Source organism: Rhodnius prolixus, unplaced genomic scaffold, assembly GCF_049639745.1.
Source record: "Rhodnius prolixus isolate KJV_2025 unplaced genomic scaffold, Rpr scaffold_5, whole genome shotgun sequence".
Taxonomy (NCBI): Eukaryota; Metazoa; Arthropoda; class Insecta; order Hemiptera; family Reduviidae; genus Rhodnius; species Rhodnius prolixus.
This window is the reverse complement of record NW_027411624.1, coordinates 21,342,344-21,363,267: the sequence shown is the minus strand read 5'-3', so window position 1 is coordinate 21,363,267 and position 20,924 is coordinate 21,342,344. Positions and strand designations below refer to the sequence as shown.

Genomic DNA, 20,924 nt, shown 5'->3' with positions numbered 1-20,924 from the left:
TTGGAACCGAGCTTTTATTATTCAAATAAAATAACTAATTCAAATGATTCATTCATCATGAAACTTTGGTACACCACTGATTGATTGGTTCTTTCAATTACAGTGATAACTTAATGGTGTAATAATTTTGTTGAAGCGGTTGTTTGCAAGGGCTTAGATAGATCCTTGTAGATTATAGTTAATTTAATTCAAGCGAGAATTATGGTAGGTAATAGGGAGCTTCAGATTCTTACAGAAAGTTTTGTGCTTTAGAACCCAATCGAGAGAAGCCAGAAACGTGGGCTCTTACTAAGGAGGATGAACGCTTTCTGAGTGTCTGGGAGAGGGAAATTTGAATAAGAATATATGACCCCATTCAGGAAGAGGACAGATGGAGGATAAGGACCAACAGGGAAGTCAGAGATCTTTATGCTGTTCAGGACCTAGTTGGCCTTATCAAACAAGCAAGAATTAGATGGTTGGATCACTTGGAACGACTGGGAGGAGGAAAGTATAGCCAAAAAACTATTTCTTGGACATCCAGGATGGGGCTAGAAGGAGAGGGAGGCCTCGGGTGAGATGGCTCGACAGTGTTGAGCAGGATCTGACAGTTTTGGGCGTAAGAAAATGGAGAAGAGCGGTCTAAGAGAGGAATGAATGGCTTAACAATGGTATGTGTGTTTGTGTATTGACCGTAACTAAAAAAATGAAAAATTTCAGTTTATGTTCTAACAGAGGATGACCTAATAAAATTTTAATCAAAATTGGACAACCGAAAATACGAAATAGATTTTTTATGTACTTCTCAAAAATGGGTCCAATGACTTTCTTTAAATGAGGTATCCTGGAAACTTTTGATTTAGGGTATTTTTCTAAGAAGGGATTGGGTACATTCCTTCTAAAGTGTTAGGTTAGGTTATTATGCTCCACGGCTCCGCAACCCAATAGAGGCTTATTGTGCCTTCTCCCTTTGGATCTAGTAGCCGAAACCTCCCCTACTAAGGAGGTTGTGAGGACTTTCCCTACTAGTTCTTTTTGCCCTACTATCTCCATTGGTCTCAAAGTTCCAGAGGTTTCCTAGCGCAACCGCTCGATAGCAATGGAACAACAAGTGAAAGGCCGTCTCCTCCACTTCCTGACACAATCTGCACACCGATTCCGAGCTAGTAAGCCCGCACCTTTTACAGATGCTTCCTGAACCCTACCATGTCCCTGTGAATAGGCCTGTGATCAGAGTGTTCTGATTTCTGCCCAAGCACAGATTCTTTGTTTAATCAGCCAAGGAATCATACTCTTATTGCGTTTCTTACTGGGGCACATCATCCAGTTCTTTGCCTGCTCTCTTCATATCCACTTTCTGAGAGCCATACGAACTGTACACCCTTTGAGATCCCCAGGACAGGTTCCGGGCATGAATTAATAATAAATACGTCCGTAGTTAAAATAAATTTTCGAACAAGAGTTTTTTTTTGTTCTTAAAAATTGAACAATAGATGTTATTATTGAATTGTTCTATTCGTGATTGACAAAGATCATGACTTCAATTGGAAACGCTAAAGAAAGCTTAAATGGGAAAATTCCTAAAATCAGTTTCGCATAAATTTCTGCAAATGGAAAAAATATTTTTGTTAGGTTAAAATTTTTCATGAAAAATGTACATAATCATTTTTTACGACGCAGGCACAATTAAGTTCGATATTAGGAGGTAGGAAATTTCACATGAAACAAAGATTGAAGGCTTACCCAGACAAAATAAACAAGTTTCGCTACTGCAATTGACTTTGCTCCAAATACATTGTGACTTGCTTTCAAATAAGCCACAATAAATCTTTTAGGTCGCGCTAGATATGACTTTTGCCTCTTCTTCTACTATAAATCGTAGTTACTGGAGTTTTTTTGTAACCCTAGAATGGATTGATTTCTTTTTTTTTATCTGGACAAAAGATTGATGTAGATTGATGGGAAAAGTAAGTCTAAAACATAATTTAAGAAAATGAAAAAAAAGAATACTTAATAGATAGGATTCAATTTTAAAATCTCAGAAATCACGCTCAAAGAAATAAAAGTAAAAGTGGACTTTAAAAAAAACAAAAAAAACAAAAGAAAGAAGCATAATGTCGGATTTAATGGCGAAGAAGGTACGTTTGCGCACGAAATATGTTGAAACTAACTCAGCGCTCACGTGGCATGTCTGTCTGTATGAGCACATTTCCATACTCTTTCAATAATTACCTTATTGTTACTTTTCTTTTTGGAGGAAGACTCAGGTTATTGCACCATTAGTGATTGTAACTAAGTTTTTATTTACCGTCTACGTGTGCCGACAATCGAGTGTCTACTACTTAATAAAAGGGAAAAGAGAAAGAAGCAATATAAATAGCTTGTGTTTGGTAGATGTATGTATTTTAAACGCTACTAATGACATTCTATGACCTTTATAATGAAAGTAAAAAGTATTTTAAATTCATTGATTTCCTCAAATTTATAATTTAGCTTCGACTGCAGTAATAAAAACCATCCAAAGATAAAAAAAATTACCATTTATCTTATTAATATTTTTCAAAATCCAAATTTTGAAACGTATTCAACGTATTCAACTTAAGTTGCTTACCATAAATAAAATAGTAGTTCACAGGAATGACTCCAAAACCAGTGACGGTATCAAGGACGTGTTTTTATATTGTCCAAACTAATTTGTCTTTTGTCATCCATATTTTTTAGAAATTTGGAAAAAGCAGGCATGTGCAACCTTTACAAAGATTACGGGCCGGATTGGAAAGTAGAAAGACTACGCTGGCCGGATTACTTCAGGATAAATATAGATCTAGCAAAACAATTTTTTTTAAATTGACAAATCAATGTACTTACAAAATCGCACTACCATTGGAGAATAGTTTCCTGTGGGCGTGGCAAGAGGATGGAGCACTAATCGCACTACTATTGGAGAATAGTTTCCTGTTGGCGTGGCAAGGGGGTGGAGCACTAATCTCACTACTATTGGAGAGTTGTATCCCATGGGCGTGGCAAGGGGGTGGAGCTTTTAATTAATATAAATAAATTAAAAACTTTTAAGAACCAAATTATCTTAACCGGACATTATTTTAGGGGTTAGCGGGCCAAATTCAATGATGATAGGAAAAGTTGTCGTATAAAATCACTACACGGGGCCGAATTTGGCCCTTGGGCCATAGGTTGCACATGACTGCTCTAAAAGAAGTTCTATGGCTAATGCCAAATCAAACCTTTTCAGTACGATCAAACACGCAAAAACATTCCAAAAATGAATGCGAAAATTTGAATAGACCAATGAAAATATACTTTTTTTTTTAAAGACATCTATTTTTTTTTATAATTGTAAATTAAGAACCTTCAATTGATCTAATTTGCAACTTGAATCTCTTAACAATCTGAGTAGCGATAAGATTAAAAACAAAAAACAAAATCATAAAAATAAAAAAAAGAAGCAGTTTCTTGGTACGTTCATAAACTCACAATATCTTGTTTAAAGCACAGCCGCTCGCAAAAGAATACAGGAAAGAAGAGATGTGATGATATTTGCAATCATCTCACACCTGATAAGAAGATTAAACGAAGATAAGAGTTATAGCCGCTCCGTCTCGGTCATTTCTCCTTGAAATTGAGCCAACTTGGTCTGGGCCTGGGGTAAGAAAGTACTTCTTACTGTATATCTACTTGCACATCAACAACTACCGGCCTAAAGCACGTGACTTAAATTCAAAACTTAATCCTTGCCCGTAGATATATAACTCTTAACTCGGCTCAACATCTTACCATCATCACCGCGGCCAGACATTCAACATTATCTCGTTGGCTTTTTCTCCCACTTATCACTAATAATATCACTGTAACAATGGAACGATAAAATTATAGTTTATCCACCAAAAGTTGTGTAATAAAAATTATATACTACTCAGCATTGTGTCGAATATTAGAATTTATAAAATATTATGAAATAATGATGGTTTTGGTTTTTTCGACTGTTGTTGATAGATGATTTTTGGGGAATATCGAGGTGCGGTCATCAAGTTTTTCCAATTATATTTATATTAAATTTATTGTATTTATCTATCTATTTAATTTCATGTTTTTAAAATATTTTTATTGTTTATTTTTTTGGTTTTCAATTTTATCTATATTAGTGTAATATTCCTTTTGTACTGAAGAAGGTAGTAAAAATTACCGAAACGTTAGTATAAAACAAAAAGTTGTTCCCAAAAATCAATTATGAAATAACTGAAAAGGATATTGTTTGTAGGAGGGGCGCGTGTTGGTCTAGTGGTCAAGAGCGTAGCTTAGCATGAAGAAGGTCCCCAGTTCAAATCCCGCGTATGGCTACTTTTTATTTGTTTGAAAAAAATTGTTTATAGTAAAGTATGAAGCTACCGCCTCTGTCCACGTCACTTAAGTGGTAGTTGGACGTTATGCCCCGCTTATGGCGAGTACTTTACTTATTATTTTAGTAGTACAATCTGATTCTCTATAAGATAACAACAACAAGATCAGCACCAATTTCTGAAAAAAGCCGGTTTTGCTCATTTTCAGCAACTTTTTTTCTCAAAATCTATTAGATCTGGGTTGTTGCAAAAAATTACATTTATAAAGGAGGTTTTTCCTTATATTTTAAAGATAATTTAGGAATTTTATCTTTTATAGAAAAATAGAAAAAAAAATTGTTAAATTTAGGTGTTTTTCTTTCAAAATTACGTTTTTTCGTGCACTTTTTAACGATCAACCCTTGTACATTTGTCCGGTAGGACAGTTTTAATTCTCCATCATTGATTGCATCCTTAGCTTTTATTATTACAAATAAGTTTGTTATATGCAGTAATTAATTGAAAGCATTAAACATTGGTTAAACATCTGCCATTTAAACTAAAATTGCGATTAATTATTCTGTTAGATTGGAATTTGAGTCCGTATCACTTATTTCTTTTTTTGCCTCTCTTACTCTAAGAGTAATCGATTTTTTCTATTAACTTTTTTTTTTTTATTTATCCTTTTAATGTAATTTACACCTGTACCTACAGGGCAAGTTTGCAGCTAAAGGGTTGGGATGAAGTGAGAGTTTTTGGTGAAAATTTGTACATTGAATTTTGGCAAGTTCGGAGATGAGTGGAATTTGGAGATCTGTGTGGATTGTGTGGTTTTTAACATAGAATGGAGCGTCTACTATGCGGCGGAGAATTTTGGATTATAGGGTTTGCAGTCTATTGATATTGGATTTTTTAACTGTTCCGTAAAGTTCGAGTCCGTAAGTCCATATTGGTGTGAGAAGAGCTGTATTGAGTCGTCGTTTGTTCTGTAGTGAGAGTTTTCAGCGTTTGTCGAGTAGTCTGGCTAGAAGTTTGTATCGTTTGTTTGGTTCGGAACGTTTAAGTCTCGTATGAGGGTTCCAGGTAAGTCTCTTGTCTAGGTACATTCCAAGGTACCGCACATGGTCGGCTGGCGGGATAGGACTATTAACGTTGAAAAGTTTTTTTTGAATAATGATATTCATATTCACCAGTTTTATGAAAGGCTTGATTTTGTGCTTAACTAAAGTATAAAGGAAGCAAATGAGTCAGCGCATGCGTAATGATAAATAGAAAACTAGAAGAAATGGCAAGGAACATAAAAGATTTAAAAAAGAGAAAAAACTCTTATGGTAAAATCATTGTGGAAGAAAGAAGACGTGCCAAGCGTAACATTGCCGTGACATCTGGTGTGAGAGGTAACTTATAAATAACAAGAATAGGCACAGATTCCTTCTGGAATGGAATGTAAGATCTTGGCCAGAGATTATCTTCAGGGTAAAACAAGAATAGAAATAGAAAAATGTCCAAAGGTGAATTCATTTTAATAGGGAAATGAAAGCTAAAAAAGATTATTACAGATTGAAGATGGTAATGCGTCCCCAAACTTTTCGTACCACGATCGAAAAGTCATTGTAATGACCTCAAACTGGTATCTCCGCTGATATATTCCACGAAGAATTTGCGTCTTATATTATTTTTCAAAGTTAATAATAATTTTTAGGGATATTAAAACTGTCCGGTAGGACAGTTGTATAAGGGTTGATCATCAAAAACTGCACGAAAAAGCGTAACGTTGAAAAACACCCAACTTTGACAATTTTTTTCTCTTTTCCTATAAAAGATAAAATTCCCAAATTTTCTTTAAATTATAGGGCAAACCCTCCTTTATAGCTGTAATTTTTTTGCAACAACCCAGATCTAATAGGTTTCGAGAAAAAAGTTGCCAAAAATGAGCAAAAACGGCTTTTTCAAAAAATGTTCTTGTTCTTGTTGTTGTTGTTGTTCTTCTTCTTCTTCTTCTTCTTCTTCTTGTTACCTTTTTTGTAAACAACGTAGCGCCTAAACGCGCGAACCGATTTTCATGAATGAGGTGTCATTCGATTCGGAATTTTATGTAGATGTGCCTTTTGGGGGTCTCGACTCTGTACATCGAATGGGAGAGGAGTTAGCCCCCTTTATGTAAGGCCCCCTCCAAAATTATTATTACTAATTACTCTGTAAATCTTGGTCCGATTTTGATAAAATTTGGTAGGATGATAGGGTTAGGGCTCCCCTACGTAACATTAAAGCGACGATCTGCTCTTACACTTGTTAAGGGGAAGTATAGCAATCGTTGCAAATTATCGACACGTGAACCGATTTGCATGAATGAAGGGTCATTCGAATCGAAATTTTGTACAGATTTGCACTTTAAAAGTCTCGACGCCGTGCCTCATAAGGAGGGGAGTTTGCCCCACCCAAATAAGGCCCTTTCTAAAACTATTATTACCAATATTTCTATAACGCTTAGTCCGATTTTGATCAAATTCAGCTCGAATAAGTGGTTAAAGCTCCTCTACGTTGCTGATGCTCTTGCACCTACTAAGAGGAAGTACTGCAATCATTTAAATTATCAATGAGTGAACCGATTTAAATCAATGAATTGTCGTTCGATTAAAAGATCTTTGCCTCTTTGCCTTTTAGGAAGAAGTACTGCAATCGTAGTTTATTTTTCTTACTCCTCTTAAAAGGAAGTACTGAAATCGCAGTTTAATTTTGCTATTTACGTACAAATACCTTCCTATGTTATTCAAAACGCTTTTTCAAAAAAATTGTTATTGAGGATGGTTCGGGGGAACGCAACTATAATCATTCTTTAAAAAGATCTCTCCATTGGTAGTTACGGTTCCGACTTAACACCTTATCAGATTATAATGATAGAATTGTTTATTCCAAATTTTAAAAAAATCTGTAAAGAAGATATGTAACTTTGTAAAATAAACAAAAAGGAAAATCTATCCAAAAGGTACAAAAATCTCCTTAACAAAAACTTACAGTTTAAAAAGTTAAGTATAAGGGTTGATTAAACGCCAAAAGGTACACAAATCAGCGAGTACCCAACATTTCATTAATACTTCATTAATAGTTAAGTAATTCTACTGCATTAATTTTCATTAATAAGTTATTTTTTAGAATTTATTAGATGTCACAGACCCTTATGCTGGCCACTTCATTTATAATATTTTTTTGTTATAATTATGATAAATCACATAAATATGTACATGCATGTTAAAGTAGAAAAAGACAAAGTTAGAGTCGGCTACTGTCTTGAATTCGTCTTACCGATATTATATACAACATTGTGGGATGAATACCTAGATTGAGAATGTAATTGAAGAAAACTATAATATTTGCGATAAAGCCAGATAATTATTACCTGTTGTTATAAACGTTTGACTACTACATAAAATAACAATTACTTTAATCAAAGAATGAACTTAAACCGATGATTTCTATTTAAAAATAAAAATAAATAAATAAAATAAACTAAATCATTAATGTAAGTTTTTTATAAAAAAAAGTTTTGAATTTTTTAGCCTCATAATTTTTTTTTTATTTTTTATAACGTTTTTCTTTTTAACCTGTAATTAATAGTTTCATTATTATAGATAACTAGATATTACAGTCAATCTACAGTGCTACTTGAACATATATTTTGTAGACGAAAATGGCCAGCATAAGGGTCTGTGACATCTAATAAATTCTAAAAAATAACTTATTAATGAAAATTAATGCAGTAGAATTACTTAACTATTAATGAAGTATTAATGAAATGTTGGGTACTCGCTGATTTGTGTACCTTTTGGCGTTTAATCAACCCTTATACTTAACTTTTTAAACTGTAAGTTTTTGTTAAGGAGATTTAAAAAATAATATTAAAATAATAGAATTGCGAATTCCAACTATGCTTAAACAAATACATAACATAGACTGCCAATAAAATTGACAAATGAAGTAGAAGCAAATGAACTGTTATCAAAGGAAACAATATCTACCATGGCTGAGAAACACTCAAAAGAGTGTTTGACATAATGTTTATGACTAAAGGAAAGGTCACTGTTTTCATTAAATGGTCATAGTAACTATACAATGGTAACCGAGAGATCCAAGTTAAAAGTAAAGCAAAAATATAATTCGAAATGAAGGGGAAAAAGAAGTAAAATAAATTTGAAATGCGTAGATTGCAATGAAGAGGAGGATTTCAAACAAATAATAATGTTATGAAAGGAAACGAATCTTTGACGGCATATACGAGGGTCGTTTGAAAAGTCCGTGCAAAAATAAAAACTACTTAATTTTTGGGGGTAAACCTTTTTTATTTTTCAACATAGTCTCCTTTTAGGCTTATACACTTCGTCCAACGCTGCTCTAGTTTGTTGATCCCTTCCGAATAATAGGATTTGTCCAAGTCTGAAAAATAGCCATTCGTTTCTGCAATCACCTCCCCGTTTGAATAAAATCTTTTTCCCGCCAGCCATTTCTTCATATTGGGGAACAAATAGTAGTCCGAGGGAGCCAAGTCTGGAGAATAGGGGGGATGTGAAACGAGTTGGAACCCTATTTCCATTAATTTTTCGACCACAACTGCTGAGGTGAGCTGGTGCGTTGTCGTGATGGCAAAGGACTTTTTTGTGGGCCAATCGTGGGAGTTTTTCTTGCAGCTCGGTTTTCAAACGGTCCAATAACGATGAATAATATGCACCTGTAATAGTTTTACCCTTTTCCAGATAGTCGATGAGGATTATTCCTTGCGAATCCCAAAAGACAGTCGCCATAATCTTTCCGGCCGAAGGAACGGTCTTCGCCTTTTTTGGCGCAGATTCCCTCTTGGTAACCCATTGTTTAGATTGTTCTTTGGTCTCAAGAGTGTAGTGATGTATCCATGTTTCATCCACAGTGACGAAACGACGCTTAAAGTCCTGCGGATTCTTCTGGACCAGCTGCAAACCGTCCTTGCAACACTTCACACGATTTCGTTTTTACCCGTTCATTCGAGATGCCCACAGCACTAGCAATCTCACGCACCTTCACTCTTCTGTCATCCATCACCATATCATGGATTTTATCAATGATTTCTGGAGTAGTAACCTCAACAGGGCGTCCAGAACGTTCAGCGTCACTTGTGCCCATATGGCCACTCCGAAAATTTTGAAACCACTTATAAACTGTTCTAATCGAAGGTGCAGAGTCACCATAATGTTTATCAAGCTTCTCTTTAGTCTCCAGAGGCGTTTTGCCTTTCATAAAGTAGTGTTTAATCAACACCCGAAATTCTTTTTCGTCCATTTTTTGAAAATCACTCGGCTTCCTCGATTCAAACGAATGCCAAACACAAAGAAATAGACCGATCTGGCTGAAACTTGGTGTGTGTTCTTCCAAGAGATGCTACTAACTAAACATAACCTTGATACGCGCCAGTGGTGCTATCTCTCTCACTTTGCACGGACTTTTCAAACGACCCTCGTAGTTGAGTTCTGTTTTAGTTTTACAATAAAAGATAAATTCTATTTCTTTTTTAAATACATAAGCAAAATTTAACTTTTTTTTGTAAAACTAAAGATTGATACGTGATTAAAGTTTCGAGTTAAAGAGAAAGTGTTTTATTTGCTAGAGGCTAAAAGTTTTTACATTTTAATTTTCCTGACATCTAGCGGTCGTTTCTGAACTAAAAACCACTAACAGATTAAGGGAATTTCTGAGTTGTTAAACTGTTTTTAGTAGCCTATTCTTTCCAAAATGTCTTCCTCTTTGGTATTTATTGCACGTTTTAGGCTTCTTTCTCATCTATCTGATCATATTCACAATATTTTGAGAACGTGGAGGGTGAAAAAAAGAGAAGAAAAATAACATTTTCGTTGCTTCAAAAGAAATGCATTCTTTATGTATGTAAACTGAATACATTCAGTGTTCTAAAAATTAAAAAGAAATGTAGGTTAAGGTGAAGACTTTAGAAATAATAAAGAAGACTATTATAAAAAATTGTAAAAAGGAAAAGAAAAACATTGAATTAAATTGGAAATTTATTAATATAATGCAGATCCACAGTTCTTTGTCTAGACGTAATATTTTTTTGATTTCGATGCAATAAATAAAGCTACTGAGTTTTATATTCTTTAAAAACAAATCAAAAATTATTTAGGAAAATTAATGTTTCACAGATTACATTTGATTAAGCGTTTGTAATTTTGTTTTGGTCGCTCATATTCCTGAATACACAAGACTACCGTACAAATTACAGTCGATATAGAACATTTTGGGGACAGTTTTAAATGCCTTACATTGTTTATTATCGCACAATTATTTATTTTTTTTAGCCTTTTCGCAAGCTGTGCACATAAAATGGCTGTATTATAACGAATAACGTTAACAAGAAATGGCAGGGGGAGAAAAAAAAAGATGTCTTTTTCTCCTTTAGTTATTTTTACGGAAGCCATTACTATGGCTGAAACGACTTCCAGAAGTCGTTCTAAAATACGCCATTTGGAGAATCATTATGGAAAATATATTTTTAGGCAATGCTTTCTAGGAAGTTATTGCGCAATATACTTTTCTTTTTTGCTTATGTGGTATGAATAGTGCAGTACTTTTCCCCAGGATGTCATCATTGCTGGTATGTTACAAGAATTTAGGGACGACGTATCTCGAGTTCAAAGAAATGAAACTGATTTCATCTTTTAAGAAAGTAATGCTTTCTTTGAATAAAATAATGTCTGGTAAGCAATAATTAGACATTCTTTTCCTATAATATTCAAATTCTACATTATACGTTTTTCCCACTCTGAATGTAACAAATTTAATTCTTCCTGACTTGAAATTACTTTTTAGTTTCTTGCGGAATGATATTTTTTGTTTGTTTTTTTTAATTAACTTTTTTTACACCGACATTTTGGAAATTTATAACCCTCTTCAGGGGCTTAAACAAATTATGCAAATGCTATCTAAATAGTTACATAATTATTAATTACATAAATAAATGCATAATTAATTTGTAAAAACATTTCTATAATATTTTGTATAACTTTATTGTACGTATTTAGAAAATTAAAATGTAAATTTAAAAAGTATTTAAGGATAAACAGTTTACTGTGTATAGCCTTAATCTTAAATGTTAAATTGTTCGTAGTAGTTTTTTTTTAATGATTTAAGGCGCATCAAAATTTGAGGTTATTGGCGCCCGGAGCTCTTTTTCAGTGCACTGCCGGCCTTCGGACAGTGTTCTCCTGTTACAGACAACATCGTACTGTAAGAAGCTCCTAGGAATAGAAAATCTTAGGGTCAGCAGGCTGTATTCGAACCCGGGACCTCTGCGTGGGAATCTGATACGCTAACCGCATAGCTAATCCCTTCCCTTCAAATCAGCAGTTATTGTTATGTCTATATTTGTTTTGTTAAAGACATCAATTTAATTACAGCAAATTTTATTTTATTATTATTATTATTATTATTATTATTTTTAATGCTTTAAGGCGCGTCAATATTTTAGGTTATTGGCGCCCGGAGCTTTCTTCAGTGCACTGCCGGCCTGACAGTGTTCTCTCGTTACAGACAACAATGTCGATCACCGGACAGTGAGCTGTAAAAAGCTCCTAGAAAGAGAAAGTCTAAGAGTCAGCAGCTGAATTCGAACCCGGGACCTCCGCGTGGGAATCCAATGTGCTAACCGCACAACTAATCCTTTCCTATTATTATTAAAGCAATTCTGAGTTATACGTTAAAATGTATAACTTACCGCTTCGAATATTCGCTTCGAGGATATTATAAGAAACTCAGATAATTCTTTTGTCTCGGTAACACCAATACGAAAAATCCTTTCATTTTATGAGGCAGCAGAGTAAAGCTCAGAAAAGATGTTAGAACCTAAAGCCACTGAAGATTTATCTTTGTATTAATTTTCTTTATAGTAATTAATCGCCTAACTTCCAACTACCAATTAGGTGTCATGGACAGGGGCGGAAGCTCAAACTTTACTAAAAACAATTTTTTTAAACAAATAAAAAGTAGCCCATACGCGGGATTCGAACTAGGGACCTTCCACACACAAAGCCACACTCTTGTCCACTAGACCAACACCCTTCACAATTTTCTTTATATTTATTCAGTACCCAAGAGAAATAGTTTAGTTTTTGAAACAAATTTTGTTCGTGAGTGAGAGAATAAGCTACGCTAGCTGAAAATAAACAAGTTGATTCCATATTGCGGTGACAACTGAACCAACAAAACCAACTAAAACACACTTCTTTAAAACATTAAAATTTTTGAACATCATATTATGAAAGCAATAAACTTAAAATAACCTTTCTCTAACGTACGATAAGAGTGATAAAAATTGAAATGTTAACAATGAAATTACCTGCAAAAAACCACTGAATTGATGCTAATTATATACATTTAGTAAGAGATTATTTAGTTAGCCGTAAAGTTACCATTACCGGTGCCGAGTTAATTTTACCACTTGTAAAGTGCCCAATAAAATAATTTATTTATAAATAAAAAAATCCATTTAAATCGCTGTCAAGATTAAAATAGAAAAGGATTTCTTTAAAATAAAACTCCCGCTAAGGAATTGTTGGTAAAGTGGTTTATTACATCCTGAATGTTTCCTAATGGTTTTCATAATTGCTTTATAGCGTGCAATGTTCCGTAGTGGAGGTATCTTTGCTGCGTGATACAAAGGTCCTTCGAAGGAACAGCAGGATAAAGTTTACAAAAAAAAAAAAAAAAAAATGATCTCAAATGTTAATTAGACGTTTGAGTAATTTAAATGGATAGCTTTATATATTTTCATTTTTTTTATCTTTCATTTATTTTTTTATTTTATGTTCCAATTTGTACGCCCAGATCTGCTGAACAAAGAACCAAAATCTTATCAGACAATCTGGGAAATCTATAGTAACTTACATATTGTGAACAGTGGCTCCAACTTCGACTTAATTTTGGGGGGCATGATACCACACAATTGTCATGTAGAAAGAAATTATAGTCTAAACAAATTTTCAGGGGAAAAAATAGAAAAATCAAATTTGGTTTTAAATCCCACTAAAGAGTGGGGATAACTTAAGCTTTACTTTAAAGCAGAGGTCGCCAAATTTTTTTTGATCATGGAACCCTATATAATTTTTCGAAATCTCCATCGACCCCCATAAATAGTTATTTATTTAACAAGTGTGGAAAGTAGTACTTTTCCTCACGCGAGGCAGGGTTTGCACGCGCGAGCGAGCGAAGCGAGGCGAGTGCAAATTGCCGAGTGTGAGGAAAATACTTGACACTCGAGTTAAATATTATATTTTTTCTGCAACCATTAGATTTATTAACTAAAATAATTAAAAATTTCATTTTTACAGTCTACAAAAAGTAATTTATTTATTATAAACATTTATTGTTATATTACAATTATTTACATTACTTACGTATTTACATTACTTATTACATTTTCTGCTGTTTCTTTTATTGATGGAGTGTTTTCTAAACAGGAATCGCAAGAATCCCTTTTAAATTTCTATAAGGTAACACTATAACCTTTTTAACTGTTATAATTAAAAATATCTAATTATTTATTAAAGTATTATTTTTATTTCTATATTCCTTTCAATTTTTATTTTATTTTTTTAATATTCGTTTTTTAATTATTTAGATAAAATAAATTTAAATAAGCTTATTAGAGTTTTACAGAAAATATTTAATAACAAAACTTCTTATATCAAGGAAGCACAATAAAGTTTTTCCACACACTAGTGCGGAAAGTGACACTAATGGGAATTTCCCCCCACTAGTGAGGGAAGTTGGGCATTACACAGCTGATTTTAATTGAGTAATGAGAACTTCCCTACATGGTTGCAGAAAAAGTAATTTTCAGTTTATTAAAAATAAAACTATCTATAAGGCACTGTGTTTGTACATTTATTTTATGATTTTAAATATTTATTAAAGTAACTTTACATTGTGTAACAATAGTTTTATGAAAAATACCTTAATGTTGAAATTTAAATACCTTAATATTCATTAAATAATAAGTAATTATTAATAAGTCAAGTAACTACAGTATTGCTTCTTAATTAATGAGATAGGTGTGGCTGGTGTTTCTCTGCAAGGTTCGCTGTATTGGGTTAGAAATTGTTTTTCCTTCGACCCCCAGGCTTAGATCGACCCCTATTTTTGTTAAATACACCTCTGGGGGTCTATATAGACCACTTTGGCGATCTCTGCTTTAAAGTGTCGTTTATTGTTATATGGTTCAAAAAATAATAATAATTTAGCTCCAGTGCCTTCAGAATATATGTTGTACTCATCATAAACGCAGCTAAGGTTTAAGTTGTATTCGTTAATAACGCTAATTTTGCTTAACAACTGGTTTACTTTTCAGAGTGAAATTAATAACAGATACATTTTCCTTAAATAACTTGGCAGTTAAATTTTTTATATTTTATTTTTGAGGTGCCCGTGAGCGATGCACACTAAACTCAACCCTAACCAAAGGTCCTGTTGTGCAACTATTTAAAATACTGGTCGGATTCAACGAGTACATTTTTCGCATGATAATCTTCGAAGATGTTGACGGGCCTTAGAGAAATAAAACTACTTATACCTAAGCAATGGACCACAGTTTCCATGTTTGAGAAGGAGGCCATCAGTAAAAAAAAAAAAAACAAATAAAGAGAGCAAAGAATAGAAAATAATTATACAAAAGTAGGCTCGTTCCTATAGCGGTATGCAGCACACACCTGAGTTGCTAAAGTACGTGGCAGGTGTAAGTAAAAACCACATATTTACGTAACTCTTTAGGTTGAGGGCAAAAAAAAATATAGAATACTAACGTGGAATGACTATGCTAGCAAGAATATAATGACACAACTGATATTAATGAATGTAATATCCATAAACTAGAATAAATGTTAACACATACACACACTTATTATGTATGGTTAGTTAAGGAAGTGGGGGAGCTGTTAGTGAATGGCTTCAAATACAACGACTCTCGGCCAAACTTGTACTGGGGATAACACTTGTCGCTGGACACATTGACACAGTTCAATCTACATCTTGCGCTAGACGTGCTTTTGTAACGTGCCGACAATTCCTTAATGAAAGGAAACATTCTCTATTTACCAATCCTGCAGTCCTCCTTAACTCAGAATTTATTAACACTTAATCTCAGCACACTTATAGCAATCCTTTATATTCATCTTAAATTTAAGTGTCAAAGCACTTGGTTCAGTCATAGCTTTTTATATTTATAGTAAATTTCCCAAATAATAAAGATTAACACCATTAAACGACAAATTTTGATTAACTCAGTGCTCTAATGTAAATCGTTGCACTAATTCAACTCAAATTCTGTAGTAGGCGCTGAATGATAACGGTAAATTTATTTGAATTTATATTGTAAACGGAATTGTAAAAGCAATGTACATTATTTCATTGCCTTATTCCATTTTTTTGTTTTATGGAGTTTATCGATGCCCTTCCACGTCCAAAACGGATGAAAATATCAATTATAATTAATCAACATTACTACCGTGAGGTGCTTGCTCAACTCCGTGAAAGAGTAAGGAAAAAAACTACCCGATTTGTGGAAGAACCAGCCATGGGTTCTCCAACGCAGACAACGCGCCGGCTCACACTGCATTGTCTGTCAAGACGTTTATAGCCAAGTAGTTACAACATCCCAGTTTTAGGCCATCCGCCTTATTCGCCTGACCTGGTCCCATGTGACTTTTATCTGTTCCCCAAAGTCAAATCTACATTAAAAGGAACACGATTTCAGTCCGTTGAAGCTGTGAAAGAAAAAGACTTCCAGCACTGTTTCGAACAATGGTAAATTCGCATGGAGCGTTGTAGGGATAGGGGAGGGGTGTATATTGAAGGTGATAATAACTAAATATGTATAAATTTAAAATAAAATGTTTTATAGCAATAGTCTCGTTATTTAATAGCCATACCTCGTATTTCTTTAGTACAGTAAAAGCTCTTTATTCGCGGGGTATATGTTCCATAAATATGCCGCGAATACAGAAACCGTGAATACGGAATGGTAATTTATATGGGATTATAGGGGATACGTTCCTAGGTGACAAAATAAAAAAAAAAACAAATATAAAAAAATCAATTTAATTGAAGTTTTTGAACATTTTGATTAATTAACTTAAGGCTTAGGCAATGGTTTGAAGAATATTGTAATTTTCTCTTGCTTGGCAGTTTTTAAAAGCTTTTGTTTGCAGTCAAAGTTTGAACTTGCCACTACAACTACCATCAGGTTCTTTAAAATGAGCGTAAAGATACTTTGCCTTCTCCTGGACCATTGGACCACTCAGGGGCACCCTTTTTTGATTGCGGTCTTCGATCCATAATGGCAACGCCACTTCCATTTTTTCTATTGCTGGATCACGAACAATTGCTTTCATTCTGTGCGTTTACATTCTCAAAAACACCAATCGCGGCGAAGGCGGCTTATGTCAAAGTCCTCGGCGATATCATTTAACAACATACTTTAGGCAAAGTTGTAATAAGATCTATTTTACTTTTTTTATTAGTCCATTTGTCGGCATTTACAAAGGATATTGGGTTGAATACCTATTGGAATCCTTTTATTATCATAGTGTACTTCCGCGAATATCCGCGAATATAGGAATTGGGTCGCATTTTTTTAATTCGCGAAAAGTGAAAACGCGAATGAAGGAAGCGCGAATAAGGAGCTTTTACTGTATTACTAAAAATTAGTATGGGGAAGTGCCTTGCCCCAATTGGGTCGTTCTAACAGTCTTTTTAGGAAATTAAAAAAAAAAAAAAAAAAAAAAAAAGTGAAGAGCAATGATTAAACCAACATCTAAGATCCGGAAAGAATTCTCCGTTATAGATAACACTGTCCATCAGCAGACAGTTAGCTGCAAGAAGCTTCTAGAAAGAGAAAATGGCCAGCTGCTAGAATTCGAACCCGGTATCTCTGCGTCAGAATGCAGTATCCGCAATCCCACTCAGCTAATTCCTTTCCTAAAATGATTGAAAATATTTTATGTTATAATTAATATTTTGAAAACTGCGTTCTTTCCTAATTAGTAATTTCTAACAGGCCGTTTTAATCTTACAAATTAAATGAAGCGCCTTACTTTCTTTAGAATTCTGTAATGAAAATTTTATAATGAATACTTTTCTTGTAATAACCTTACGTAATATGTTTTATGTTATGTTGTGTATTTTAAGTTAATTAATGCAAAATGTTCTAATCTCTTTTACGTATGATACTATAAAATTTTACTCATTTCTCTCATAAATAATCATTTTCACTATTTAAAGTATCTTGAAAATTCTGGAATTCCATGAATTAATTCTGCAAAAAAAAAGCTTACGTAGCTGAACAAGAGAACAGAGGAACAAACAAAAAATTCTCTAAATGTTACAAAAGCCCAGCTGTAAAAGGCCACTCACTGAATGGCACAAACAGATAATAACGGCGAGTACATTTCACAGCTATTTGCGACCGTCAGGTGAGCTAATAGAAACGATGTAAAAGTATTCCTTTGTGTATAGGCACAATGAAGACACAATGATGGAATGTAATGTTCCTGGCTGACATACGATGTACTCGTATTTCGAGGACTGGATATTCAGAATGCTTCACAGTTCTGTTAATGTTAACCAATGTTCAGCATGTTTCGTAACCTTCTAATGTAATCGCTAAAGATTATATTTATATTATTATTATTGTTCATTAAAGCAGATCGCATTTTGACCAAATAGCTAACGCAAAATTACATTTCAGAGACCTTAGTTGGCTCTTTAAAATTCGAGCCGAGCTACTCAGGTTGAATAGTGTCCTTTGGTTGGAACGGCAAGGTGATGATAGCAGGTGTTCTCCGTGCACTTTAGGGGTACAAGAGGATCTCTTATTACTTTCTAGCTATTTTCTAGGTGAGCTCCGACTCCGAATCATGGTAAGATCTAGTCTTCTGGCCATTATGTTGTTAATTTGCTGCCTACCTCGGATTATCTTCCATTGATTACTTTTGCCAGGAGGGCCTGGAATTTAGGATATAAAATTTGTAAACAGAGAGCCTAAAATTTAAATATCTTTCTATTTTCAAGAAGTTTAATGATTTATTTTGTTCTTTCTTTAAAGCTCTAGAATTTGGTTTGCTGCTTTTCTTTGACCCTCCATTGTACTTCAACATTTATCTTCTTCTGACTCATGTTTTTTTTATTTTAATTTATTTAGTTTTGTTTTCATTCTTATAAAAAGCAAACTCCTGCAGACGGCTTTAAGCCATGAAATTTCCTTATTATAAATTCTGTATTTTGTATTATTATATTTTTTATTATAAAATAAAGGATTTTTAATTAATTATTGTTCCTGCGAGTCCACCAGTTCAACTGAACGGTGTAACGATTCCTCCAGCTGACGTAGTACAATACTTAGGACTGTACATTGACAAGAGACTCACGTGGTACCCACATACTCGACTGAAACGACAAGACGTGAACAGAGCTACAAGTTACTAACTAGACCACTTGACCGCAGATCTAAACTCGACTTAAATCACAAACTGACAATTTACAAAACACTGTTAAGACCCACATGGACATACAGAGCTGAAGTGTGGGGCTCAACCAAACCCTCTAACTCCAAACGCCTGCAGACACTACAGTCTAAAATCCTACGGAAAATCCTGAATGCTCCATACTACATTTCTAACCTTACCATACACACTGACCTTCACATCCCTTTTGTCACTGATCTAATAAAGTCTCGCTACCGCAACTTTCACAGCCTCCTAGCTCTCCATCCTAATCCTCTTGTCCAACAGCTCTCCTCTCCTCACCTTCACGATAATCCTCCTCGTCGTTTGAAGTGGAAGTGGCCTAGAGATCTATTGTAATCAAATCATTGTGAAAGAGTTTCACCAGTGGGTGATTGCTCTAACCATGACATTACAAGTGAACTGAACCAGTAAGATCAAATTTACTTGATGTAACATTTGTTGCAGTTGTAAATATTCAAATAAAGTGAAAAAAATATTATTGTTCATCTATTTTGTGACTGGTTCATTGATCTAAAAAGAGGAAAGATGATTGCCAATTTCAGTCAACCTTTCGATTATAATGCTGTTAATACCGGCTTAATCTTCGTTCTTTCTCCATTACTTTATTTAAATGCCGCGGTGTCAATCCCAGCTCAGGACTCTCATACTTAAGACAAATGTCCAAAATTCTGAAAAAGCAAAAATAATAAAAATAATACTATTATTTGATCTGAATAATTTTTACGAGCTTCCTCAGCATTTTTGGACATTATCTTCTTCTTTTGTTCAGAAAAGAGGGACATTCAGCGATGATGGGCTGAATGGACAGACATTTGTTACTGCAGAAACGGAATGGGATAGCCACCATCACATCCAGGTATCCCATAGCGTTAGCTAGGTTTGGCCAATTCCCTAAGCCTAGCCATTACTATCTCCTCTCTCCACAAAGGCTCTGTATGATGAGCCTGCAGTCCTGTACAGTTTCTTTAATAGCTCTGAGATTGTTGTTTGTTATGGATGTCCACTCGTGTTGCCATGTGTTACGCTTTACAATTTCTTTTTGATATCTTATATCTATCCAGCATGGTTCTTTCTATCCTCGCTGTCATGTTAGCGACTTCTTTTGCAGCTAAATCAGCATGAACATTGTCTTGGATCTCCGATTGACCAGTATCCACATAAATGAAACTATTTATCTCTTCCATTAAGAGATTTATGGAGTACTGGGTGAAATTTTATTGTGAGCAATTCTGTAAATCCTTAGATGAATTTTATGTAAAAACTTAGTAAACTTAATTAGGATGAACAATTATCAATTTCAGCGGAGTAATCATTTACAGCTCTGAAAAACTCTTCTTTTTTAAACTGTGGCTAAGCAAGGTTCATCATACCCAATTAATTAACCCTTAATTGGTTGTATGGGCGTGAATTAAGTAAAGTAAGTAGTAAAGTAATCGCCTATTTTTTTCAGACGGGCTTAAAATTCAACTACCAATTTGGAGTTGTGGATTTCCCACTTACAAAGCTGCGCTCTTGACCACTAGACCAACACCTGTCCCCACATAGGGGTGAATATGACCTCATCATTTTCATTTCTAGCCTACTTCAAATTGCTTCTCTTTGCCTAAGTTAGGCTGTCTAGTTTAGCCTCTACTTTAACAGAGTTGCGAAACGTCGAATGCTTGTGACAATCATTGAAGAGCAACGTTGCACAACAAAAATAACTTATCTGTACTCACTTTAATATAAGTGGCTATCAAAAACTCCAAAAATTTCAGCGTGAGTTGTAAAATCTTTTTTGAAAAATTAAATTATTTTCAGACAATTACACCTCTAATCTCTAGAATAGAAAAAGAAAAATACTTTCTATTTTTTTTACGAAGTAGCGTGAAATCCATTGTTTCCAACCAACAGCTTATTATCTGAGACCAAAAATTAAATGTGAAAATGTCCGCCATGTTTTAAAGTCGTTAAAAGGTAATTTCTATTTTGTTTTTATATAAAATTACAGTGAACTTAGAAGTTATAAAACTTCTTTTTCTTGATTTTTCGAAATGATATAATAGTTAGCCAGATAAAG

At 34.0% G+C, this 20,924-nt stretch overlaps 1 protein-coding gene across 3 annotated transcripts in view; it reads right to left on the bottom strand.

The window, feature by feature from the left end:
* Cad99C (cadherin 99C) overlaps nt 1–20,924 on the bottom strand; it is a 474,090-nt gene that overhangs the window by 110,556 nt on the left and 342,610 nt on the right. The window lies entirely within an intron of this gene.